Source organism: Giraffa tippelskirchi, chromosome 14 (assembly GCF_054371585.1).
Source record: "Giraffa tippelskirchi isolate mGirTip1 chromosome 14, T2T-mGirTip1v1.2.pri, whole genome shotgun sequence".
In the NCBI taxonomy this organism is placed as follows: Eukaryota; Metazoa; Chordata; class Mammalia; order Artiodactyla; family Giraffidae; genus Giraffa; species Giraffa tippelskirchi.
Genome location: NC_137288.1, coordinates 27,324,908 through 27,351,944, shown reverse-complemented (window position 1 = coordinate 27,351,944; position 27,037 = coordinate 27,324,908). Strand labels below are relative to the sequence as shown.

General features: G+C 37.9%; 1 long non-coding RNA gene across 2 annotated transcripts in view; it reads left to right on the top strand.

Moving 5' to 3' along the window:
• The window catches only part of LOC145534882 (uncharacterized), a 228,723-nt gene that overhangs the window by 161,079 nt on the left and 40,607 nt on the right, over positions 1–27,037 (top strand). The window contains exons 1-2 of one of the 2 annotated variants that reach the window (XR_014075034.1): positions 25,118–25,170; positions 26,397–26,517. This is a non-coding gene — a long non-coding RNA (uncharacterized LOC145534882). Of the gene's footprint in view, positions 1–13,288; positions 13,388–25,117; positions 25,171–26,396; positions 26,518–27,037 lie in introns of those variants that run through there. The other variant, XR_014075035.1, reaches the window with a different exon arrangement.

Sequence of the window (27,037 nt, the reverse complement as noted above, 5' to 3'; positions counted from 1 at the left end):
GTTCCATGTCTGGTTCTAACTGTTGCTTCTTGACATGCATACATGCCTCTCAGGAAGCAGGCAAGGTGGTCTTGTATTCCCATCTCTTTAAGAATTTTCCACAGTTTGTTATGATCCACACAGTCAAAGGCTTTAGCATAGTCATTGAAGCAGAAGTAGATGTTTTTTCTGGAATTCTCTTGTTTTTTCTATGAGCCAACAGATGTTGGTAGTTTGATCTCTGGTTCCTCTGCCTTTTCTAAACCCAGCTTGTACATCTGGAAATTCTTGATTCATGTACTGCTGAAGCCTAGCTTGAAGGATTTTGAGCATTACCTTGCTATCATGTGAAATGAGTACAGTTGTGTGTAGTCTGAACATTCTCTGGCATTGCCCTTCTTTGGGATTGGAATGAAAATTGACCTTTCCCAGTCTTGTGGCCACTGCTGAGTTTTCCAAATTTGCTGGCATATTGAGTGTAGTGCTTTAACAGCATCATCTTTTAGAATTTGATATAGCTCAGCTGGAATTCCCTCACCTCCACTAGCTTTGTTCATAGTAATGCTTCCTAAGGCTCATTTGACTTCACACTCCTGGATGTCTGGCTCACAGATGAGTGATCACACCATCATGATTATCTGAGTCCTTTTAATTAAGACCTTTTTGTGTAGTTCTTCTTAATATCTCTGCTTCTGTTAGGTCCGTACTGTTTCTGTCCTTTATTGTGCCCATCTCTGCATGAAATGTTCACATGGTATCTAATTTTGTTGAAGAGATCTTTAATCTTTCCCATTCTATTGTTTTCCTCTATTTGTTTGTGTTGTTCAATTTCTAGGCAACATAAAACTTTTATAACGTGTTTTTTTACAAATTTTAACTTGTCCAGAAGTGTCTGACAGTTTCCATTGATCCACACGGGAGCCATCTTTTGATGTGATAAATATCACTAGTGTCATTCATATTTTCAGTGCACTTCTTTCATGAACAACATTCACTCATCTCTTAGAAGTTAGCCAAAAGCATGAGGCTAAGTTTTTCCTTGATTTAAATGATAATTTTTATTTCTAGGTGAAAGCATTTAAGACCTTTAGAGTAATTCTCAACATTCTTTCTGTGCTGCAGCAAGTGTAGATGGCAGTGCCTTGCAACAGTAAAACTTGTTTTAGCTTTGCCCCTAAGTTATTATTATGTGTAAAACCCTTAGTCAAGCTCTTGCATTGAACTGCACATGGCTAATAAATAATCTTTCATTGTTTGAAGCAGAGGATTTTTATTTTTAAATTGCTGTTTAGCCTGTGCCATCCCAGCTTAATACTTGTTATATCATCAGACTTTAATTTTTGACAGCCTGGTAATTGTGTAATGCTGTCTTGCTGACAGTTTAATTTGCATTTATCTGATTATTGTGAGGTGGTATTTTTCATATATTAATGTTTATTTTAGTTTCTTCCTCTGTAAAATGGAGGAAATAGGCTGCAAGTGTCAGACATTTTTCATCTCTCTCTTAAGTGGCAGGAGGAAACAAACTACAGGTCAGATCATTAGCTTCCCTGGTAGCTCAGCTGGTAAAGGATCCCCCTGTGATGCAGGAGACCCCAGTTCGATTCCTGGGTTGGTAAGATCCCATAGAGAAGGGAAAAGCTACCCTCTCCAGTATTCTGGCCTGGAGAATTCCATGGGCTGTATAGTCCATGGGGTTGCAAAGAGTTGGACATGACTGAGCGACTTTAAATGTAAACGTAAAAAAATTGTTTGTCTTTTCCTTATTGATTTATAAGATGTCATCATATGTTACAGATAACACCCTTTGTCAGTTAGGTGTTTTCAATTAGTTTTGTTTTTCATTCTATGGTGACTTTTGAAGTCTAGAGAACCTTAACTTTGAAACTGATTCAACAATCAATCTTCACGTTTACAGTTAGTGTATTTTGTCTTGTGTAGTCTTTCCCTGCTGCAAGATTATGAAGATATTCTGCCTGATCTCTTCTGAAATTATTGAAGTTTTGTTTTTTAGAATGAAATCTTACAGAACCCATAATTGAATTTTATATATCTCGGGAAATAAATATCTAAATTTATTTTATTCCACAAGAATTATCAATTGTCTCAACACCTTTGTAATATAATCTATCTTATCTCCTTATGTCTGCATTACAATATCTGTCATAAAGCCCATCCAGGTCCATATTTTATGTCAGTCCATCTCCATGTCATTCCAGTGATCTACTTATCTATCCATCATCTCCACACTGCCTTATTTAAGCTTTATAGTAAATCTTGTCGTGTAATAAGTCTCCTGTCCTTAATATGTTTCTTCAAAATATTTTGACACTTCTTCGTATTTGGCAAATGCCTAAATTAGCTTGCCCACAGTAAAATCTGTTGGAATTTACATTAAGTTTATAGATCAACTTGGAAGATGACTGAACCAGGATTCATGAACATAGCCTGCAATTCCATTTATTTAGGTCTATTTTAGTATTTCTCAATTGTCTCATAATATTTTCCATATAGCACTTGTAAACCATTTGGTATACCTGTTTCCAGGTACTTCATATTTTTGAAGCTATTGTAAACAACTTTTAGTTTTTTAATTTTTTTCTATTTATTTTTGGCATATAGCTCTATTTTATTTTCTTATGTAGTAATTTTGTTTCCAGTAATCTTGTTAAACTCTCTTACTAATGCTAATATGTTTCCTATAATTTATTTTTGATTTTTTAAAATAGCACAAACACTTCATTGCCAATGGTTGCTTTCTATCCTTTACAAAGTTTATATGTTTCATTATTTTTAAAAATGCATTACTAGGCTGATAAATAAAACAATGGTAAAATGCACACAAAATTTCCCTGAGAAAATGCTTTAAATGCAGCAATATTAATTATTGTTGTTAGTTTAAGATTATTTCCTTTATTTTTTTTCTGAAGATACTTATACCAAAGTAAAGAAATTTTCTTCCTTTTGTAGTTAGCAAAAGCTTTTTTTTCATTATAAATATCTGTTGAATTTCATTAAATGTTTCTCCAATAGCTTTTGAAAAGCTCCTATAATTATATTTCTTTGATTGTGCTTGCAATGATTTGTGTTACTTTGTAATGTTAAATCAATCATTAATACTTATGATAACCCAATTTGTCATAATTTTTGTTCTTTTATAAGTTGTCATATTCGGTTTACTAATATTTTGCCTTAGCTAATTGTATCTAAGTTCATGAGTCATATTGGGCTATAACTTTTCATTCACATAATCTTGCCAAGTTTAATATCAAGCTAGGTCTCAGCAGTAACTGTTTTTACCTCCCAGGAACATTTGACAATATCTGAAGAAAGTTTTAGTTGTCACAATTGGACAACTATTAGGAAGATGCTATCCAATGAGTAGAAGCCAGGGATGTTGCTAAATATACTGTAATGAACAGGATAGCATGACACAATAAATAATTATCTGACCAAAAATTATTAATGATGCTGAGGTTGAGAAATGCTTCTAGCCTCATAAAATTGTATAATATATCTAAAATTTAAAATATTTGTTTTCTTTCTGTATAGCATAACTCAGCAGTGAAGATATCTGGATGCAGAATTTTCTCTGTGGGGATATTTTTGACCTTATGTTGCTATACTGGTTTTAGAATTAGTGAGGTTTTCTAATTCTTTATGGGAAGTAAAGTGTTAGTAGTCCAGTCCCTCTGAATCTGCGATCCCATGGACTGTAGCCTGCCAGGCTGCTCTGTCTATGGAATTCTCCAGGCAAAAATGCTAGAGTGGGTAGCCATTTCCTTCTACAGTGAGTCTTCCCAACTCAGGGAACAAACCCAGGTTTCCTGCATTGTAGGCAGATTCTTTACCATCTGAGCCACCAGGGAAGCCCCATGTTTTCTTGATAATTTATTTCATTCAGTACATAAAATTTACTGGCTAGAGTTGTTCATAGTATATCTTTTAAACTTTATAATGTTTATGCAAGCTAATTTTATACACACACAAACACACACACACATACACACACATCCATATCTGCCTCTAGTTCATGACACAAATCTCCTAAAACCCTTGTAGTTTCTTAAGTGATTAAAAATATGAAGAACATCTCTTGTTCTAATATTTGGCCTTTGGCCATGTTTCCTGACATGGGGCTCCTAAAATGCCTGTAAATTCCTAAGTGATAGGAGCACTAGGAGCATATTTTGTTCTAATAGGGAGATTCTGGATGGGCTCCTGGATGACTCTTGGGTGGAAACTGGTCACCAATAAGATAAAACCATGGTCAGAAGTTCAGAATTTTCAACTCCACCTCACTCTTCTTCAGAGAGGGAAGAAAACCTTGAAATAGAGGTAATGTTAATAACTGATTCTGAACAGGAGATCAAGATGGCAGAGTAGGAGAACACAGACTTTATTTCCACCCATGAACATATCAAAAATACATCTCCTTGTGAAACAATTCTCACTGAAAACTTCCTGGAGACTGACAGAAGGACTTATACCACTGAAACTGTAAGAAAGAGACACAGAGAATTATTTAGGAAGGAAGAGAAGCATGCAGCTTAAGCTTGTGCCCCTGGGAAGGGACACAGAAAAGAGGGGCATTACCCGGGCTTGGAGATTTTCCCTGGGGAGCGAGTAGTTCCAGTTACATATTGGATGTCCCAGTTTTCTTAGGGAAATGAGTCCATTTAGCTGGCTTGAAAACAAGAGGGACTAGTAAAAGGGCTGTAAGAAACCTAGACTCCACTATGAAGAGAGCATACACAGTTGCTTACTCCTGCAAAAACAATGAAGGAAGCAGTTGAAAGCACTGGAGACCCTGACTGGTTTCCTGTGACCACCCTGGATTGCACCCCAACCTGAGCCCAGAACCCACTCAGACCAACTTGCCCCATGATGCAGTTTTACATGGGTATGACGGCTACTGTGGCCTAAGAGAATGCATGATTCTGAGTGACAGAGCTGGCTCAGACATGGAATAGCATCTGAACAGGGCAAGGGTTATCATTGCAAAAGCTTAAAAAGGCAGCACATGGGGTATGTTCTGGAACTCTGACAGGTCTGGGTGCCTCAACCCACACCGAACACCATACTCAGCACTCACTCCAGGCCCTCTTGCTCCAGCAACACTCCCCTCTGGGATTAGAGTGCTGCTGCTAGAAGTGGATACAGGAAATGAAACCAGCTCAGACCCAACCCTCAGGTTTTCTGCCCCAGCAATGTGGGGCCCATCTTCACCCCCCAATAGAGTGATGCTGGTCACCGAACAAAGAACCTATGGATCACACCTGGCTCTCTGGCTCTAGCCTCTCCATCACCATCTCTGCCTCACATTAAGGTGATAGCTGTCGGCACACTCTGGAGGAAGACATGACTTGTACTTACATCAGATCCAGTTTTCTCACCAAATCCACTGGGCACATGATGACTGTATAGCAACACTCCTACACAAGGATACCCCTCAAAGAATGAAATAGGTAACTGTTTCACCTAATTTCATAGAGACAGAAAGTTGAGCAAATTGAGAAGGCAGAAGAATTTGTGTCAATTAAAAGAACAAGAGAAAACCTCTGAAAAAAGAGCAAATGAAACAGAAATAAACAGTTTTACCAGATAGGAAACTCAAAATACAGACAGAATTCTAAAGGAAACAAGAGAAAAGAAAAGAGTCATATAAAAAAGAACCCCTGTAAGACTATCAGCTGATTATTCTGAAGAAATTTTGCAGGCTAGAAAGAAATGGAATATTATATTGAAAGTACAGAAAGGGGAAAACCCTGCAACATGGGATACTCCATCCAACAAGATTATTACTTAGAATTGAAAAAGAGATAAAGAGCTTATCAGAGAAGCAAAAACTAAAAAAGTTCATTAATACTAAATCTACCTTCAAACAAATATTTAAAGATCTAGTCTAGGGGAAAAAGAAAAAGCTAAGACAAGAGGTAAGAATCTATAGGAAAGGAAAAGTCTCACTAGTAGAGGTAAATATATAGTAAAGGCTGAGAATCAACCATTTACATAAACTAATATGAAGACTGAAAGACAAAAATAAGTAAAGTCAACTATACACATGACTAACAGTGAAGGAGTAAATATGAAGATGTAAAATATAACATCAGAAAAAGAAATACAAAAATATACATGTTAGAATGTGTTTGAATTTCAATGACTATCGGTTTAAAACAAGCAGATACAGTTATAAGTCAATATATATGAACCCCACATTAGCCACAAATCAAAAATCTGCTGTAGATGTACAAAAACTAGAGAGAAAGGGCCACAAACATACCTCTAAAGAAAATCATCAAACTGCAAGAGAAGGAATCAAAAGAAAAGAGGAAGAGATAAGAACTACAAAAGCACCAGAAAACAAGTAAGGAAGTGTCAATAAGAACATCCGTATCAGTACTTATGACTGATTCAAGTCATTTCACAGCAGAAACCAACACAACATTGTAAGGCAACTATTCTCCATTTAAAAATAAATTTTAAAACCTGCCCCCCCCCCCAAATCACTTTAAATGTCAATGTACTAAATGCTCCAATCAAAAGACATTGGATGCCTAATTGGATATTTTTTTGAAAAAAGAGATGACTCATCTATATGCTGCTTCTAAGAGACTCCCATCAGAGCTAAAGACACACAGAGACCAAATGTGAGGGGATGGAAAAAGATATTTCATGGAAACAGAAATGACATGAAAGGAAGAGTTGTAATGTCATATCAAACAAAATAGATTTTAAAACAAAGTCTATTACAAAAGAAGGGCATTATATAATGATAAAGGAATTCATACATACATGCACCAAATATAGGAGTACCTAAAGTGTATATATAGCAAATGTTAATAAAGATAAAGGAAGAAATTGACAATAATAAAATAATAACAGGAAAATTTAGCAGCCTTGTTACTTCAATGGACAGATCATCCAGACAGAAAATCATTAAGGGATTAGTACTCTTAAATGATACTTTAGACCAGTTGGATTTCATAGCTATCTACAGGACAGATATGCTCTTTCCATCCAGAAAAAGCATAACATACATTCTTCTCAAACACACAAGAAGCATCGTCCAGTATAGATCATATGTTGTTTTTCTGTCGTTCAGTCACCCGGTTGTCTCCGACTGTTTGAGACCCCATGGACTGCAGCAAGCCAGGCCTCCTGTCCCTCACCATCTCCCAGAGTTTGCCCAAGTTCATATGCTGGGCTACAAAACAAGTCTCAATAAATTTATGAGAATATAGATTATCAAGTAATTGTTCCAATCACATGGGCATGAAACTAGAAATTAATTATAAGAGGAAAAATGGGAAAATACAAACACATGGGGACTAAAAATCATGTTACAATAAAAGTAAACAATGGGTCAATGAAGAAATCAAAGAGAAAATCACAAAATACCTTGAGACATATGGAAATAAAACATAACTTTCCAAATATATGGGATGCAGCAAAAACAGTTATAAGAGAGAATTGTGTAACAATACAGGCCAACTATAAGAAAGAAAAAACTAAAATAAACAACCTAACCTAGGGGACGACAGAGGATGAGACGATTGGATGGCATCACTGACTCAATGGACATGAGTTTGAGTAAACTCCAGGAGTTGGTGATGGACAGGGAGGCCTGGCATGCTGTGGTCCATGGGGTCACAAAGAGTTCGACACGACTGAGCGACTGAACTGAACTGACCTGAACTGATTTAGAATATTAATTACTTTTGATATATAAATAGAATAAATACTGGGGATTTGAAAGGATGAAAAATTTTTGTGAAACACATTAAAATCTTGACTTGAGGTGGTTAAGAGCCGGACTGAAGTACTTGTAATAAAAGTTGAAGTAAAGGAATGGATTCAGGACATATTGTGATGGAGGACATGTCTTGAGTCTTAATTAGATACAAAAAGGATTAAGATAAAAAATAAAAAAATTAAACTGGGATTTTTCAAGATGGTAACTAAGAATGCGTTGTTTCACAACTAAAGAACAGAAAATTTGGAAATATTTTGAGAGTGGAGATAGAAATAGAGACGGAGATGATAAAGCTAGAGATAGGGGTGAGAGAGAGGCTCTTTGAGTATGCAGTGGGAAATAGCATGTTGGCGAGACTTTGATCAGTAGTTGACAAAATTGTCTGCCTATCAGAATAATTTACATTGCTCTTTAATTAATAAAATATGAACCACACCCCTAGAGAGTCTAACAAAATAAGTCTATTTTATGTTTAAAATGTGCACATAATAAACCAATCAACCTACCAAACAAAAGCTTCCCAAGGAATTCTGAGGGGCAGAACCCTGCTAATTTATATGATGCTTTTGTGGAGCATTATCAAAAGGCAAAAAGATATGACACTGAAAGATGAACTCCCCAAGTCGGTAGGTGCCCAATATGCTACCAGAGAAGAGCAGAGAAATATCTACAGAGGAATGAAGGGACTGAGCCAAAATGGAAACAATACCCAGTTGTGGATGTGTCTTGTGGTGAAAGTAAAGTCTGATGCTGTAAAGAACAATATTGCATAAGAACCTGGAATATTAGGTCAATGAATCAAGGTAAATTGAAAGTGGTGAAACAGGAGATGGCAGGAGTGAACATCAACATTTTTGGAATCAGTGAACTAAAATGAAACAGAAGATATTAAAACTAACAGAAGCAGAAGATATTAAGAAGAGGTGGCAAGAATACACAGAAGAACTCTACAAAAAAGATCTTCACGACCCAGATAATCACAATGATGTGATCACTCACCTAGAGTCAGACATCCTGGAATGTGAAGTCAAATGAGCCTTAGGAAGCATCACTATGAACAAAGCTAGTGGAGGTGATGGAATTCCAGTTGAGCTATTTTGAATCCTGAAAGATGATGCTGTGAAAGTGCTGCACTCAATATCCCAGCATACTGAATGAGGCTCAGCTGCAAAAGAAAACAGAAGGCTGGCTTTGTGCCAAAGGAGAACCAGAGAGTGACCATCTTACAGTTACTCCAGTTGTCTTAATCACTGGGCTGCTGCCAAATTGCAAATACAAGATGAATTGTTAGGAGGCTGACTTGAAAACAGTCAAACCATTCAGTCAAACAGACATAGACTGTGTAAAATGGAGGTCAGCCCAGCTGGCAAACAATGAAGGATTTTGCACCTCCAGGTTATTTATATGAATAACTCATACGGTGAAAGGGAGAAGGAAACCACTTTAGTCAGGAGCATTGAAATTGGGAATTCATAAAGATTATGAAGAATCTTGCAGAGTATCTAGTCCAAACTTTTTCTGTTATATATAAAGAGATTGAGGTAAAGAGAAATGAATAAATTAACCAGTATCATTATAGTTAACAAGAGAGCAAGGATTAGAACAGAAGAATTGAAATTCTGATTCAGTCCTTTTACCATACCCAAGGGAAGAGTGCTCTGTACTTCCTTCCAATACCCCTCTCCCTAACATTGCAACTGAGAGTCACATATTCTACCCTATCCCAAGGCAGGTGTGAATTGATGAATAGATACTTAAGCGGACAAGGGAAATATCAGCCTAACAAGAAAGTAACATTGATATTCATGGGACATAGGGGTGGAAGTGGAACGTGGGGAAGAGTGTCTTCCTCTCAATAGCTCAATCTTTAGTTCAGAGTTCAGCATCAGACTCTGTTGTTCATCTTACTACAATTAAGCATGTGAAGGTATTCTTTAAAATAGCTACATGCATATTTAACACTAAAGAAAATAAAGTTTCAAGAGTGGATGTTTGTGCTGTTTTGTTTGTATTTAATGCCTTCTAAGTGATAAGGAAAGGAGTATGTCAAGGCTGTACATTGTCACCCTGCTTATTCAACTTACATGCAGAGTAACATCATATGAAATGCTGGGCTGGATGACTCACAAGCTGGATTCAAGATTGCCAGGAGAAATATCAACAACCTCAGATGTGCTGATCATACCACTTTAATGGCAGAAAGTGAAGAGGAACTAAAGAGCCTCTTGGTGAAGGTGAAAGAGGATAGTGAAAAAACTAGCTTAAAGCTCAACATTTATAAAGCAAGGGTCATGGCATCTGGTCCCATCACTTCATGGCAAATAGATGAAGGAAAAGTGGAAACAGTGTCAGATTTCATTTTCTTGGGCTCCAAAATCACTGTGGACAGTGACTGCAGCCACAAAATTAAGAGACACTTGTTCTTTGGAAGAAAAGCTATGACAAACCTAGAGTAGAGACATCACTTTACCAACAAAAGTCCATATATTCAAAGCTATGGCTTTTCCAATAGTCATGTATGGATGTGAGAGTTGGACCATAAAGAAGGCTAAGGGCTCAAGAACTGATGCTCTCAATATGTGGTACTGGAGAAGACTCTTGAGAGTCCCTTAGACTGCAAGGAGCTCCAACCAGTCCATCCTAAAGGGAATCAACCCTGAATTGGAAGGACAGCTGCTGAAGCTGAAGCTCCAGTACTTTGGCCACCTAATGTGAAGAGCTGACTCACTGGAAAAGACACTGATGCTGGAAAAGATTGAGGGCAGGAGGAGAAGGGTGACAACAGAGGATGAGATGGTTGAATGACATCACTGATTCAATGGACATGAATTTGAGCAGATTCAGGGAGATAGTGAAAGACAGGGAAGACTGGCATGCTGCATTTCATGGGGTCACAGTGAGTCAGACACGACTTAGAGACTGAGCAACAACAAAGTGATAAGGGCTTCCCTGGTGGCTCAGTGGCAAAGAATCTGCCTGTGAATGCAGAAGATGCAAGAGACATGAGTTCGATCCCTGGCTCAGGAAGATCCCCTGGAGAAGGAAATGACAATAATATTTGTCACTCCAATATTTTTGTTTGGAAAATCCCATGGACAGAGGAGCCTGATGGGCTACAGTTCATGAGATCACAAAGAGTCGGACATGACTGAGCTACTGAACAACAACAAGAAATGATGTTTAAACACTTATGATATTTCTAAATAGTAGATTCCTTGCTTTCTCATAGGTAGAATTGGGAAGTTGGTTCTGCTGTTTTGCAAGAACTAATCAGATGCGAGGAACAGCCTCAGCTGTTATACATAAACCTGAGTTCATGACCTTATAACGCATTTTAAAAAATGCCGTGTCTTTGTACATTTGTTCCTGTAATACTAAATAATCAGCAAACAAGAAACAAAAACAAATAAGGGATAAGTCCTGACAAAGTAAATCATCCATTTTTTTGAATGTGCCTTTTTATTTGGTTGTTATGCAGTATGGAAATTCCTCACATTTTTGGGTTGTTTGAAAAAATTATAAACCATGAAAATACTTGAAGTTGCATTTGTTTTTCTTCATTTCTATTTTTGTCAAATCATTTAGCAAAACAGATATGTTCTTAATTCCTAAAAGCTTATGACTTTTATTTGTTATCTATTCCTTAAGACAGTTAGGTGCTCAATTATATTTATGTTCTTTATACTCTAATTTTAATTAAAAATTCATAAAAGTTGATGAATATCTGTGAAAGAAATGTTCATATATTTTCCTGATAATTACCACCATAAACTTGGGAGTTTTAATAGTGAGAAAAATCATAGGAATAACTTTTATAGCCATCATAAGTGTCAGAACATTATCAGTAATAATATCTTACTGAATAAACAAGTAATTCACCCAATCTCTCTCTGATGCTGCTGCTGCTAAGTCGCTTTAGTCATGTCCGACTCTGTGTGACCCCATAGACGGCAGCCCACCAAGTTCCTCCATCCATGGGATTTTCCAGGCAAGAGTACTGGAGTGGGTTGCCATTGCCTTCTCTGCAATCTCTCTCTATAAAATATCTATTAGATATTGTGTGCACACAGCTGCCGTCTATGGGGTTGCACAGAGTCGGACACGACTGAAGCGACTTAGCAGCAGCAGCAGCAGCAGCACACAGATAAATCTCTTTTTATGTTATGTGTGTGTGTGTGTTAGTTGCTCTGTCATGTCCGACTCTGTGACCCCATGGACTCTAGCCCGCCAAGCTTCTCTGTCCATGGGATTCTCCAGGCAAGAATACTGGAGTGGGTTGCCATTCCCTTCTCCAGAGGATCTTCCCAACCCAGGGATCAAACCCTGGTCTCCTGCATTGCAGGCAAATTCTTTACCGTTTGGGCTATAGGGAAGTCCCTAATATGTAATGCTTGGTTAAAAACAAACAAAAAAACACAGAGACTGTGTTTTTCTAAGGGACGAAAATATACTAATATATCCGTTATAATCATCTGTAAAAATGATATAAAGTTGAGCTACTAAGAGCTTGTTGGATGCATTCAAAATCTGAATAGCATGTTTTGGCACATTTCATGTAGATTTGTAAAAAATATACCTCTGAATGCTTTGCCACTAGACCTTTAGAAATGATACAAATCTGTGGATTTTATTCCTGAAAATCATATTGCAAAGGAGAAGTGCTGATTTTTTGTTTCATTCAGGCAAAATTGGTTCTTTACTTTTATTTATTACCATTATAAAAACACACTGAGCTGCTTTGTTATGATCAAATAAGAATCATCTATAATGTTTTCCTGGGTACTGAATAGAATCCAAACCATTTTGGGGTCAGCAGTGTTAGACAATTACTCAGTGTTGAAAAGATGAATACAGTTTGTGGACAACATGTCTGATCAGAGCAATAAACTGGCTGTGCCTCCACTTTTATTGGATGCACAGAGGAACTAGAAGCCTCATTTCACAAATGATGTGGACTTAGATTGCCATAATAAACCAGTGATTATTTTTCAGTCATTTGGCCTATTTGGTGATTCCTGGCATGAAATACTCTACTGACTCAACATTTATCAAGACACACAAACACACACATACAACCAAAATAAAGTGCTATATTAGTGCCAAATGACTTGACTTTCAATAACCCAAAGGACAATGCATCTAAAACTGTAAAAATAAATGTTGCACATATATATCAAAACACATAGAATATTTGATTTTATTATTCAGTTTCCTAACATCATGATGAGAAAATCGAGGGTTGTTTCCCTATTATTTCTCTGTGTCTCCCAGGTCCCACATCAGTACTCATGCCACTAAACAATATTTGTTGCAGATATTGTAGGAAATAACTTAGGACAGACTTTATCCACAACATTTCAATCTGGTTTGGTTTTAGTCCACAGTGGGTTTTTTTTTTCATTTCAGGTCTCAGCCTCAGTTTTACCCTTTAGAAAGACCTTTAGTGATGACCCTGTCATTCATCTCTCCATTAGTCACTCACTATTTGCTGTATATTTTACTCCTAACATTTATACAACTCTCTGATTACTTTGTTTATATATTTGTCTGCAGGCTTGTTTCACTCCTCCTACCATTATGAAAGTTCCCTGAGCAGAATCCATATCTGTGTTGTTCACCACTCTATCTTTACAACTTAGAGCCTAGGACCATGTAAGTACTCAATTCATTTTTGAACACTGAAAAAAATTAGAGAGAATGAATGGAAAGAGAGAAAAACAGTAGTGTTTAAAGTCCAGAGGGGAAAAGATCAAGAATGTTAATTGTCATAATGTTTCCCAGAATATTTATATACTCTGCAGAGACATAAAACATGTACCTCTGTGTGTGTGTGTGTGTGTGTTTGTGTGTGTGTGTGTGCGCGCGCATGTCAGGCATAAGGTAGTAGATGAAAGAGAGCTTGAAAATGTTTGGAAAAATTCAAAAAAGCTGAATAAAAAGAGTCTACAATAGGTTAAATAAATGTACCCAGGATGTCCATATACTGGATGTCCATATCCTGGAGATGGACAGGTAAGTCTGGCATGCTGCAGTCTATGGGGGTGGCAAAGAGTCAGACATGACTAAGCTGAACTGTCCGTATCTGATCCTTGAAACCCAGGAATATGTTATCTTCCATGGCAAAAGGGATTCTGCAACTGTAATTAAGTTAAGGATATTGAAAGGGGAAGATTGTCCTGGATTATCAGATGGGCCAATGCACTCACAAGAGTCCTTATAAGAGAGAATTAAAAGAGAGTCACAGAAGATATAATGATGGAAGCAGAGGTGAGAGATAGAGAGGACAAGAGATATAGAAAAAGTTGAAGATGTTACACTGCTGGCTTTGAAGATGGAGAAAGGGACCGTGAGTCAAGGAATACAGGTAAACTGTAAAAGCTAGAATGGGCAAGGAAGTCTGTTCGCCTTTAGAGCCTCCAGAAGCAGTGTGACCTTGTCAACCCCTCTTAGACTTCTGACCTCAGAACTACAAGTTTGTGTTGTTTTAAGTCACTAAGTTTCAGCCCCAATAGGAAACTAATATGGGATCCTATTAAACATATCCCTTAAGTGGTAGTTCCTTTACTGCTTTCAAATTTATTTTTTTTTATATAATAACACATTCTTGCTGCAGAAGACTTGAAAAATGCAGCAAGTGTATATATAAGGAATAAAATTATCCTTTAATCCTATCGCTCAGAGAAAGAAAACATTATATGTTTTATTTTTATAAACAGACTTTTGATCAATGAAGACAGGGAAAAGGAATAATAGACCTGACACTAAAAACACTTAGCCATATTGATATGAACAATTAGTTAATTTTTAAATTACAAGTCATATTTAATTATTATTTCCTTAGCCTTAAGTATGGCAGACCACAGTGCACAGGATTACAAAGAATCAAACAAGACTGAATGACTAACACTAACCTTAATCATGATAGGATTTAGTGTGGTAAAGAAAAAAAGAATTAGGAAAATCTTATATCTTACATCTTGCCCTTTCCTTTATCAGGGTGAAATTATTTTATAAAGCGCTAGGCATAGCAGAGATGCCACCACAGGAAGCATGGTGAATATTAACCCAGAGTTACAGAATGAATTTGGCAGTTTTAGTTCCTAGCTCTTAAGTCCTTTCTCTCCCCAAGAACTCAGTTTACGTAAAATGTGTCAGTTTAGCTTGAAGAATTAAAGCCCATTCTACCTCTAACTTCCTAGGTCCAATTTAAGCTCTCTAAGAACTTTGTTATTTCAATTTTTGCTAACCTCCTTTGTTCACAAGGAACTCTAGTTCCCAGGGAACTCTGTTTCCCAAATCACCTTGTAGACAATTCATTTCTGAAGGAGTTAAAGAATTAAATTCCAACATTCTGGGAGACACTGATAAGACTGTGAATGAATTTGTCAGCCTACAACAATTTCATACTGGATACATTTCGGCTAACCCTTTAGTTCTTAGAATTTTGTTCAGAAAGCCAAACAAATGTCAGTAGAAATATTGAATTACTATTTACTATAGTGGCTCAGATGGTAAAGAAATTACCTGCAATGCAGGAGACCCAAATTCAATTGCTGGGTCAGGAAGATGCCCTTGAGTAGGGAATGGCAACCCACTCTAGTATTCTTGCCTGGAGAATTCCATGGACAGAGGAACCGGGCAGGCTACAGTCTATGGGGTTGCAAACAGTTGGACAGGACTAACACTTTCACTATAGTCATTTTAAGGTTAAAAGACTGGGAGTGCAAAAAAGAATGTTAAAAACACAAATCATACCTGCATTCACCTGGGTTCTATAAAATGGAAACTCTTAGTGTGGAATGTCCTCAGTTTTTACTCACATTCAAAGTCTAAGATCATAGAGAAAGAGTTGAGAAATCAGACTGAAATCACATCTGCATATATAAACGGATTTGGGGAGAAACAAGAGACTGACCCAGACTTGCCTGGAGTGTCCAGGAGTCTCCAGCGGAGGCGTGGGTCAGTGGTGGCCTTCTGCAGGGATGGGGGCACTGAGTGTAGCAGTACATGCATGGGATCTTTTGAAAGAGGTCACCATTATCTTCATTACCTCAACCTTAGTTTGGCCCCAGATAAATAACAGGGAAGGAACACAGCTCCACCAATCAACAGAAAATTGGATTAAATGTTTACTGAGCTTGCCCCTGCCCGACCCAGTTTCCCCCTCAATCAGTCTCTCCAACAGGAAGCTTCCATAAGCCTCTCATCCTTCTTCATCAGAGGGCAGATAGACTGAAAACCACAATGACAAAAAACTATCCGATCTAATCATGTGAACCACAGCCTTGTCTAACTCAGTGAAACTATGAGCCATGCCCTGTAGGACCACCCAAGACGGACAGGTCATGGTGGACAGTTCTGACAAAATGTGATCCACTGGAGAAGGGAATGGCAAACCACTTCAGTATTCTTGTCGTGAGAACCCCATGAACAGTATAAAAAGGCAAAAAGATAGGACACTGAGAGATGAACTCCCCAGGTTGGTAGGTGCTGACTATACTACTGGAGATCAGTGGAGAAGTAACTCCAGAAAGAATGATGGGATGAAGCTAAAGCAAAAGCAACACCCAGTTGTGGATGTGACTGGTGATAGAAGCAAAATCTGATGCTATAAAGAGCAATATTGCATAGGAACTTGGACTGTCAGGTCCATGAACCAAGGCAAATTGGAAATGGTCAAACAGGAGATGGCAAGATGAACATTGACATTTTAGGAATCAGCGAACTAAAATGGACTGAGAATGGGTGAATTTAACTCAGATGAACATTATATCTACTACTGTGGGCAAGAATCCTTAAGAAAAAATGGAGTAGCCATCATAGTCAACAAAAGAATCTGAAATGCAGTATTTGGATGCAATCTCAAAAACGACAGAATGATCTCTGTTCGTTTCCAAGGCAAACCATTCAATATCATGGTAATACAAGTCTATGCCCTGACCAGTAATGCTGAAGAAGCTGAAGTTGAAAGGTTCTATGAAGATCTACAAGACCTTTTAGAACCAACACCCAAAAAAGATGTTCTTTTCATTATAGGGGACTGGAATGAAAAAGTAGGAAGTCAGGAAACACCTGGAGTAACAGGCAAATTTTGCCTTGGAGTACAGAATGAAGCAAGGCAAAGTCTAATAGGGTTTTACCAAGACAACGCACTTGTCATAGCAAACACCCTCTTCCAACAACACAAGAGAAGACTCTACACATGGACATCACCAGATGGTCAACACTGAAATCAGATTGATTATATTCTTTGCAGCCAAAAGTGGAGAAGCTCCACACAGTCAGCAAAAACAAGATTGGGAGCTGACTGTGGCTCAAATCATGAACTCTTTATTGCCAAATTCAGACTTAAATTGAAGAAAATAGGGAAAACCACTAGATCATTCAGGTATGACCTAAATCAAAATCCTTACAATTATACAGTGGACATAACAAATAGATTCAAGGGATTGGATCTGATAGGCAAAGTGCCTGAAGAACATGGACGGAGGTTTAAAACACTGTACAGGAGGCAGGGATCAAGACAGTACCCAAGAAAAAGAAAGGCAAAATGGTCGTCTGAGGAGACCTTACAAATAGCTGAGAAAAGAAGAGAAGCAAAAGGCAAAGGAGAAAAGGAAAGATATACCCATTTGAATGCAGAGTTTCAAAGAATAGCAAGGAGAGATAAGAAAGACTTCCTCAGTGATCAGTGCAAAGAAATAGAGGAAAACAATAGAATGGGAAAGACAAGAATTCGCCATGATGACACTTTGTAGGGCAAATTTTAGGTGAGGAAGATAATATGTAAGGATGGTCAAAAGGCACATGAAAAGATACTAATCATTAGAGAAATGTGAATGAATAATACGATGAGGTATTACCTCACACCAGTCAGAATGACTATCATCAAAATGTCTACAAATAATAAATCCTGGATAGGGTTTGGAGAAACAGGAAAACTCCTACACTGGTATGTGTGTGTATGTGTGTGTGTGTGTGTATAGTTAAGTATAAAATATATATTTTTTTAATAAAAACAAAGAGAAAAGGAAAATCTCACCTGTGGACAGCCTTTTCAGTCCATGTTCAAGATGTCAGCCTGCTCTTCCCAGTAGGCTGCCCTGTGGACTTTGTTCTTATTGAACCAGGCCCCACAATTGTATAACCAGGTTCCTTGCAAAAAATAAATAAATGAAACCTATACATGATTATATGTGAGGGAAAGGCATAGAACACTTTATTTCAAGTCCAAGTGTACAGGAAGAGCTTTATTTCAGACAATGTAAGTAGTGATGGAGAGATATATGTATATCTGAGTGAAGTGGTGGAAAGATGTGGAAAGTGAAGTGGCAGAGATGTCAGTAATCATCTAATTAATAGTTATAACTTAGAGTGACTGTTTTAATCACTGCTTATATTAATTAAAGCATGCACGTGAAGCTTGTATTGAGAAATGGGGAGAGAAATTGTATTCTGTTGTAGGAATGAGTATGAAGTGGTCAGCTTTCCCTAAGTGAGGAAGACTAGATGCCAAGTGCATTTACAGATGAGTGATTGAGAGAAATCTTCCATGGTTATGCTTGTTTGGGGGTTGTCATATCTGCAGGAGTTGAGACCTAGGCAGTCAGTGTACTTCACCAGAGAAACACTTATCAATAAGGTTGGAGGGACAAGCATTATCCTACTGGAAGTGAGAACTTAGATGTGCCACCTGTATTTAATTAAATTAAAAGGTAGATTGGATAGAATGAAAAAAAAATGATGTTTCTCTATAAAGATTATGTGGGAATTCCTTGCACTATTCTTACAAATTTTCTCTAACTTTGAAATTATATTAAAATTATAATGTTACTAAGAATCTTTTCCATAAATCTATCAACAGAAATGCTACCAAAGAATAACTCATGAATAATTTCAGGTCTAAAACTTTGTGTAGAATGGAGCCAGTTGGCCAGGTGGATGAAATATTTTTCTTTGTCTTTATTGGTCATTTTTGCCAATGTTGCCAATATAAGATTTTAGCTTTATCATTAAGTTCTCTGGCAAGGATTAATAAAAGTTAAGTAGTTATTTTATACTGTGGAATTTACTTGTTATGTAGAGTAAGGATTTAAGTGAACTTGTTTTTGTTCCAGTCAATGAAAATCAGTTTCATTTCTTCATGAAGGTGTAGGAAGGAATAGAGGGATCATTGCAGTTATGGGAATTCAAGTATATAAGTTTGGTACTGTTAGATGAATGTTCATATTAAGAGGACTCAGTTCAGTTACAGGCTCTGACTTGGGGCTCAGGCACTATCCTCAGGAGTCAGTATGATGGGGAAATGAATAATCCTATTATAGCATTGTTTGTAACACAATAAAAGTATATATATGGTAAGATGTTAGCAGAGGGTGAAAGAGATGAAAACTATCAATTATTCCTAGTAGATAAAGAGAACTAGATTTGGAATGAAGAGCTTGAGCTGGGGTCTGAAGGACTGAGTAAACACTCAGTTTGGAATTCCAGGGAGAAGAAAGAACCTATGTAAATGCATGGAGGAGTGAAACAGCAAGTATACACAGAATGAGAAACAATTGTCTAATTATTATTTGTTTGCAGAGTATCAAGTGGATAGAGAAAAGAATTTAGGCACAGACAGTGTAGGCAAAATAATATAATATTTATTGATAATTTCCATTTTTACCACATTTCTTTATAGGGAATGTAATTCTCCTTTCTCACTGAGTTTATAGTAAAATACATTTTCCCCCATCTATCATTTCCTTGTTCAATGTAAGACAATGATCTGTGTACTCCATTGTGGGTAATTTCATTGCATAGGAACTTGGAGTTAGGTCCATGAATTAAGGTAAATTGGATGTGGTAAAGCAGGAGATGGCAAGATTGAATCTCAACATCTTAGGAATCAGTGAACAAAAATGGACTGGAATGGGAAAATTTTATTTGAATGACCATTATAACTACCACTATAGGCAAGAATCCCTAAAAGAAATGGAGCACCCCTCCATTCAACAGAAGTATCCAAAGTGAAGCACTTGGGTGAAATCTCAAAAACAACAGAATAATCTCCACTCATTTTCAAGGCAAACCATTCAGCATCACAGTAATCAAAGTCTATGTCCCAACCACTGATAGGAAAGAAGCAGAAGTTAATCAGTTGCATGAAGATCTACAATGCCTTCTATTAATAGAACTGGCAACAAAAAAAGTCCCTATTCATCATAGGAGATTGGAATATAAAAGCAGAAAGTCGAGATACCCAGAGTAACAGGCATGTTTGGCCTTGGAGTGCAAAATGAAGCAAGGCAAAAGTTAACAGTTTTGCCAGAACACATCGGCCATAGCAAACATCCTTTACCGACAACACAAGAGATGACTCTACACATGGACATCACCAGATGGTCAACACTGAAATCAGGTTGATTACATTCTTTGCAGCCAAAAATGGAAAACTCTATACAGTCATCCAAAACAAGACCTGGAGCTGACTGTGGCTCAGATCATCAGCCCCTTATCATAAAATTCAGGCTTAAACTGAAGAAAGGAGGGAAAACCATGAGGCCGTGCAAGTGTATCAGTTCAGTTCAGTTCAGTTCAGTTCAGTCGCTCAGTCATGTCCAACTCTTTGCAACCCCATGAATCACAGCACGCCAGGCCTCCCTGTACATCACCAACTCCCGGAGTTTACCCAAACTCATGTCCATCGAGTCAGTGATGCCATGCAGCCATCTCATCCTCTGTCGTCCCCTTCTCCTCCTGCCCCTAATCCCTCCCAGCATCAGGGTCTTCTCCAATGAGTCAACTCTTTGCATGAGGTGGCCTCCCTGTCCATCACCAACTCCCGGAGTTTACCCAAACTCATGTCCATCAAGTCAGTGATGCCATCCAGCCATCTCATCCTCTGTTGTCCGCTTCTCTCCTGCTCCCAATCCCTCCAAGCATCAGGGTCTTTTCCAATGAGTCAACTCTTCGCATGAAGTGGCCAAAGTATTGGAGTTTCAGCTTCAGCATCAGTCCTTCCAATAAACACCCAGGACTGATCTCCTTTAGGATGGACTGGTTGGATCTCCTTGCAGTCCAAGGGACTCTCAAGAGTCTTCTCCAACACCACAGTTCAAAAGCATCAATTCTTCGGCTCTCAGCTTTCTTTATAGTCCAACTCTCACATCCGTACATGACCACTGGAAAAAACACAGCCTTGAATAGACGGACCTTTGTTGGCAAAGTAATGTCTCTGCTTTTTAATATGCTATCTAGGTTGGTCATAACTTTTCTTCCAGGAGTAAGCATCTTTTAATTTCATGCAGGTATGTCATAAGCCAAATCCCATATGATTATATAGTGGAGGTGATGAATAGATTTGAGGGATTTGACCTGGTAGACAGAGTGCTTGAAAAACTATGGATGGAGGTTCATAACATTTTACAGGAGACAGTGACCAAAACCATCCTAAAGAAAAAGGAATGCAAGAAGGAAAAATAGTTGGCTGAGGAGGCTTTACTAACATCTGAGGAAAGAAGTGAAGTGAAAGGCAAGGGAAAATGGGAAAGATATACCAAACTAAGTGCAGAGTTCCAGAGAATAGCAAGGAGAGATATGAAGGCCTTCTTAAATGAAAAATGCAAAGAAATAAAAGAAAATGATAGAATGAGAAAGAAGAAAGATCTCTTCAAGAAAACTGGAGATATCAAGGAAATCTTTGGTGCAAGGATGCACATGAAAAAGGACAGTAACTCTAAGGTCCTAACAGAAGCAGAAGAGATTAAGAAGAGGTGGCAGAAACACACAGAGCTATACAAGAAAGATGTAAAGGACCAGATAACCATGATAGTGTCATCACTCACCCTGAGCCAGATATCCCAGAGTGTGAGGTCAAGAGTGCCTTAGAAAGCATTATTATGAACAAAACTAGTGGAGGTGATGGAATTCTAGCTGAGCTATTTAAAATTCTAGAAGATGATGCAGTTTTAAAGTGCTTCATTCAGTATGCCAGCAAATTTGGACAACTCAACAATGGCCACAGGACTGGAAAAGGAAAAGGTCAGTTTTCATTCCAATCCCAAAGAAATGCAATGTCAAAGAATGTTCAAACTATGTACACTTGCCCTCATTTCACATGATAGCATGCTATGCTCAAAATCCTTTAAGCTAGGTTTCACCATTATGTGATCTAAAAATTCCAGATATACGAGTTGGATTTTGAAGAGGCAGAGAAACCAGAGATCAAATTGCCAACATTTGTTGGATCATAGAGAAAGCCAAGGAGTTCCAGAAAAACCTCTACTTCTGCTCCATTGACTACACTAAAACCTTTGATTGTGTGGATCATAGCAAACTGTGGAAAACTCTTAAAGGTATGGGAGTACTATACCATCTTATCTGCCTCCTGAGAAATCGGTATGTAGGTCAAGAAGCAGCGGTGAAAACAGGACATTGAACAACGGACCGGTTCAAAGTTGGGAATGGACTATGAAAGGCTATATATTGTCACTCTGCTTATTTAAGTTATATGCAGCATGCTGCTGTTGCTGCTGCTAAATCGCTTCAGTTGTGGCCGACTCTGTGCGACCCCATAGACGGAAGCCCACCAGGCTGCTCCATCCCTGGGATTCTCCAGGCAAGAACACTGGAGTGGGTTGCCATTTCCTTCTCCAATGCATGAAAGTGAAAAGTGAAAGTGAAGTCGCTCATTCGTGTCTGATTCTCAGCGACCCCATGGACTGCAACCTACCATGCTCCTCTCTGAATCACAAGCTGGAATCAAGATTGCCCAGAGAAATATCAACAATCTCAGATATGCAGATGATACCACTCTAATGGCAGTAAGCTAAGAGAAACTTAAGTGTCTCTTGATGAGGGTGAAAGAGGAGTTTGAGAAAACTGATTTGAAACACAGCATTCAAAAAACTAAGTCATGGCATCCAGTCCCATCATGTCACGGCAAATAGAAGGGGGAAAATTTGAAAGAGTGAGAGATTTTATTTTCTTGGGCTCCAAAATCACTCTGGAGAGTAACTGTAGCCATGAAATTAAAAGATGCTTGATCCTTAAAAGAAAAGTTATGGCAAACCAAGACAGTGAGAAGGAAAGATATACCCATTTAAATGCAGAGTTCCAAAGATTAGCAAGGAGAGATAAGAAAGCCTTCCTCATCGATCAATGCAAACAGATAGAGGAAAACAATAGAATGGGAAAGACTAGAGATCTCTTCAAGAAAATTAGAGATACCAAGGGAACATTTCATGCAAAGATGGGCTCGATAAAGGACAGAAATGGTATGGACCTAACAGAAGCAGAAGATATTAAGAAGAAGTGGCAAGAATACACAGAAGAACGGTACAGAAAAGATTTTCATGACCCAGATAATCATGATGTTGTGATTACTCACCTAGAGCCAGACAACCTGGAATGTGAAGTCAAGGGCATTAGGAAGCATCACTATGAACAAAGCTAGTGGAAGTGATGGAATTCCAGTTGAGCTATTTCAAATCCTGAAAGACGATGCTGTCAAAGGGTTGCACTCAATATGCCAGCAAATTTGGAAAACTCAGCAGTGGCCACAGACTGGAAAAGGTCAGTCATTCTAATCCCAAAGAAAGGCCATGCTAAGAATGCTCAAACTACCGCACAATTGCACTCAACTCACATGCTAGTAAAGTGATGCTTAGAATTCTCCAAGCCAGGCTTCAGCAATACGTGAACCATGAACTTCCAGATGTTCAAGCTGATTTTAGAAAAGGCAGAGGAACCAGAGATCAAATTGCCAACATCCGCTAGATCATCAAAAAAGCAAGAGAGTTCCAGAAAAACATCTATTTCTGCTTTATTGACTATGCCAAAGCCTTTGACTATGTGGATCACAATAAGCTGTGGAAAATTCTGAAAGAGATGGAAATACCAAACCACCTGAACTGCCTCTTGAGAAATCTGTATGCAGGTCAGGAAGCAACAGTTAGAACTGGACATGAAACAACAGACTGGTTCCTAATAGGAAAAGGACTACGTCCAGGCTGTATATTGTCACCCTGCTTATTTAACTTATATGCGGAGTACATCACCAGAAATGCTGGGCTGGAGGAATCACAAGCTAAAATCAAGATTGCTGGAAGAAATATCAATAGTCTCAGATATGCAGATGACACCACCCTTATGGCAGAAAGTGAAGAGGAACTAAAGAGCCTCTTGATAAAAGTGAAAGAGGAGAGTGAAAAAGTTGACTTAAAGCTCAACAATCAGAAAACTAAGACCATGGCATCTGGTCCCATCACTTCATGGCAAATAGATGGGGAAACAATGGAAACAGCGGCAGACTTTTTTTTTCTGGGCTCCAAAATCACTGCAGATGGTGATTGCAGCCATGAAATTAAAAGACGCTTGCTCCTTGAAAGCAAAGTTATGACCAACCTAGACAGCATATTAAAAAGCAGAGACATTACTTTGCCAAAAAAGGTCCATCTAGTCAAGGCTATGGTTTTTCCAGTGGTCATGTATGGATGTGAGAGTTGGACTATAAAGAAAGCTGAACTCCGAAGAATTGATGCTTTTGAACTGTGATGTTGGAGAAGACTCTTGAGAGTCCCTTGGACTGCAAGGAGATCCAACCAGTCCATCCTAAGGGAGATCAGTCCTGGGTGTTCATTGGAAAGACTGATGCTGAAGCTGAAACTCCAATACTTTGGCCATTTGATGTGAAAAGCTCACTCATTTGAAAAAACCCTGATGCTGGGAAAGATTGAGGGCGGGAGGAGAAGGGGACGACAGAGGATAAGATGGTTGGATGGCATCACCGACTCAATGGACATGGGTTTGGGTAAACTCCAGGAGTTGGTGATGAACAGGGAGGCCTGGCATGCTGTGGTTCATGGTGTTGCAAAGAGTCAGACATGACTGAGCAGCTGAACTGAACTGAACTGAGACAGTCTATTAAAAAGCAGAAACATCACTTTGCCAACAAAGGTCCATAGAATCAAAACTATGATTTTCCCAGTAGTCATACACAGATGTGAGAGTTGGACCATAGAAAAAGGCTGAGCTCTGAGTAATTGATGCTTGCAAGCTGTGGTGCTCGAGAAAACTTTTGAGAGTCCCTTATGGTTCAATGAGATCAAACAAATCAATCCTAAAGCAAATCAACCCTGAATATCATTGGAAGCACTGGCTCTGAAGCTTCAATACCTTGGCCACCTGGTGCAAGGAGTCGATTCGTTGGAAATGTCCCTGATGATGGGAAAGATTGAAGACAAAAGGATAAGGGGCGGCAGAGGATGAGATGGTTAGATACCATCACCAACTCAACTGGTATGAATTAGAGCAGAGTTTGGCAGAGAGTGGAGAACAGAAGAGCCTGGCATGCTACATTCCGTGGAGTCACATAGAGTTAGACATCTCTTAGCAACTGATCAACAGCAATTTCTCTGGAAGTTGGCATGTAGAAATGGACATCTCCAAATGTAAGATATAGTTTTTTCAATGTCTCTCTGCTGATCGTTAATGGAACTTTCATTAATTATGTCATAATTCCTAGAGCTGTGTGGTCTCCTCCTGTATAATTATGATAGTTTTTTTTTTTAATATCGTCTCAGAGTCAAATCAACTTTTGATTCTTCCTGAAAGACTATTCTGCATGGGTTTCTAAGGAGCTCCATATAGCAGCTGATTGACATCTCTTACATTTTAGGAACTTGTCTATAAAGTTTCCTATCTTAACCTCTGAGAAACAAGTCTATAAATAGCCCATGTAGTCAAAATCTTTATTCACATTACCTTATTTTTCCTATGTTCCAATTCGGGTCAAATTTTACTACAGTAGCTAAGAGAAAGTTGTAAAGTTATCTACAGGAGCCTGCTGAGGGGGATGACTTCTTGGCAGCACAGTATTTCAGTGTTGTGAAATATTTGGCTAAAGTACAAATTTAATTTTTGCATAGTTATTTCTCCATTTAATAGGGAAGAGAAATATATGTAACAATGTCTAAATTAGTTCTGAGTTTCCAAGTTTCCTTCACATTGGACAGGCAAATAAGTATAGATTTCTCAGCCTTACTCTAGATCTCAAGTAGGGGCACAGAATCTGCTTTTTAAAACTATCCCATAGTGAATATTTCTTTGGCTTGATAAAATTTTAGGAGGTCTAACATAAAGCAAAAAAATCTGAGGTTAGTGAGGAATTTTTAATGCTGTGTTTTGCAAAGATTAATGTGCTAGTATAATATAAATTGACTTGGATAAAAGAGAAATTGTTGGTGATAAGACAGAAAGTTATTGCACTTCTGAAGCAGGTGTAAGGACACAAAAACAGATATTAATCTTGGAGTATGGATGGATATATGCCTCTAAATCATGGTCATTAATTGAGGAAGTCTCAGTACAGAGGTTTATTTTGATGTGCTTAAAAGGTATCCTCTGGTATACTAGAGCATGCTCCATCATTAAGAAATAGGGAAACTATGGGCATGTGCTATAACTTAAGAGCCAAATGTTCCCATGAGTGTTGACAGGATAGTTGGAATTGAATGTTATCATCCAACATCTCAAATAAAAACATGCACTGAATTAGTAAGATTGAGAAAGCATCATCTTGCCATAATTTTGTGAATGTGACCAGATGGTCAGTCACACATGCCAATGAGAAACACTGACAAAGTTTTGCTTTCATTTTTTTTTTTTTCCAAACTAGCTTTTGATTATTCCAAGATGAAAGCTATTATGGGAGAAGACCATAGAGATAGAACAAAATAAAATCAACAGAAGAAGAGTAAGAAATAAAAATTAGAGTTCTCATATGAACAGGCATAATGGTGAGAAACTGTCTCTATTTATCTAGGTAAATGTAATTTCAGAATATAGTTTCTGGAAGTCCTTATTGAAGGCCCAATACCTTTTACTCTGCAGACTGTGAAACAACAATTCAGAGAGGTCAATAACTTTTTTTCAAGTTTCCAAACTAGTTAAAGACAAAGCCACAATAAATGTCTCATCTTCTGAGGATTTCCTTGTGTCCTTTCATCAGAATCACAAAGCATTGCTCCTGTCTTCAAAATTAATACATATCATGTCAACAAAAAGGTTTTTTTTTTTACTTTATTGATTTTAAGTAGCCTTTTACTAACAAGTAATATATATACTGAAAAATAATATATATATTATAAGCATTCTGAGAACCAACCACATAAAAACAATGCAATAAGGAAATAGAAATACCAGTAATTTGAATCTCCTCCCTCTCTTCTTTCACATTCCACTGTTTATTCTTAAAAAGATAACTATTTTAAAGTATCTATTTTTTTAATTTTAGGAAGAGATAAATTTTACTTGCTT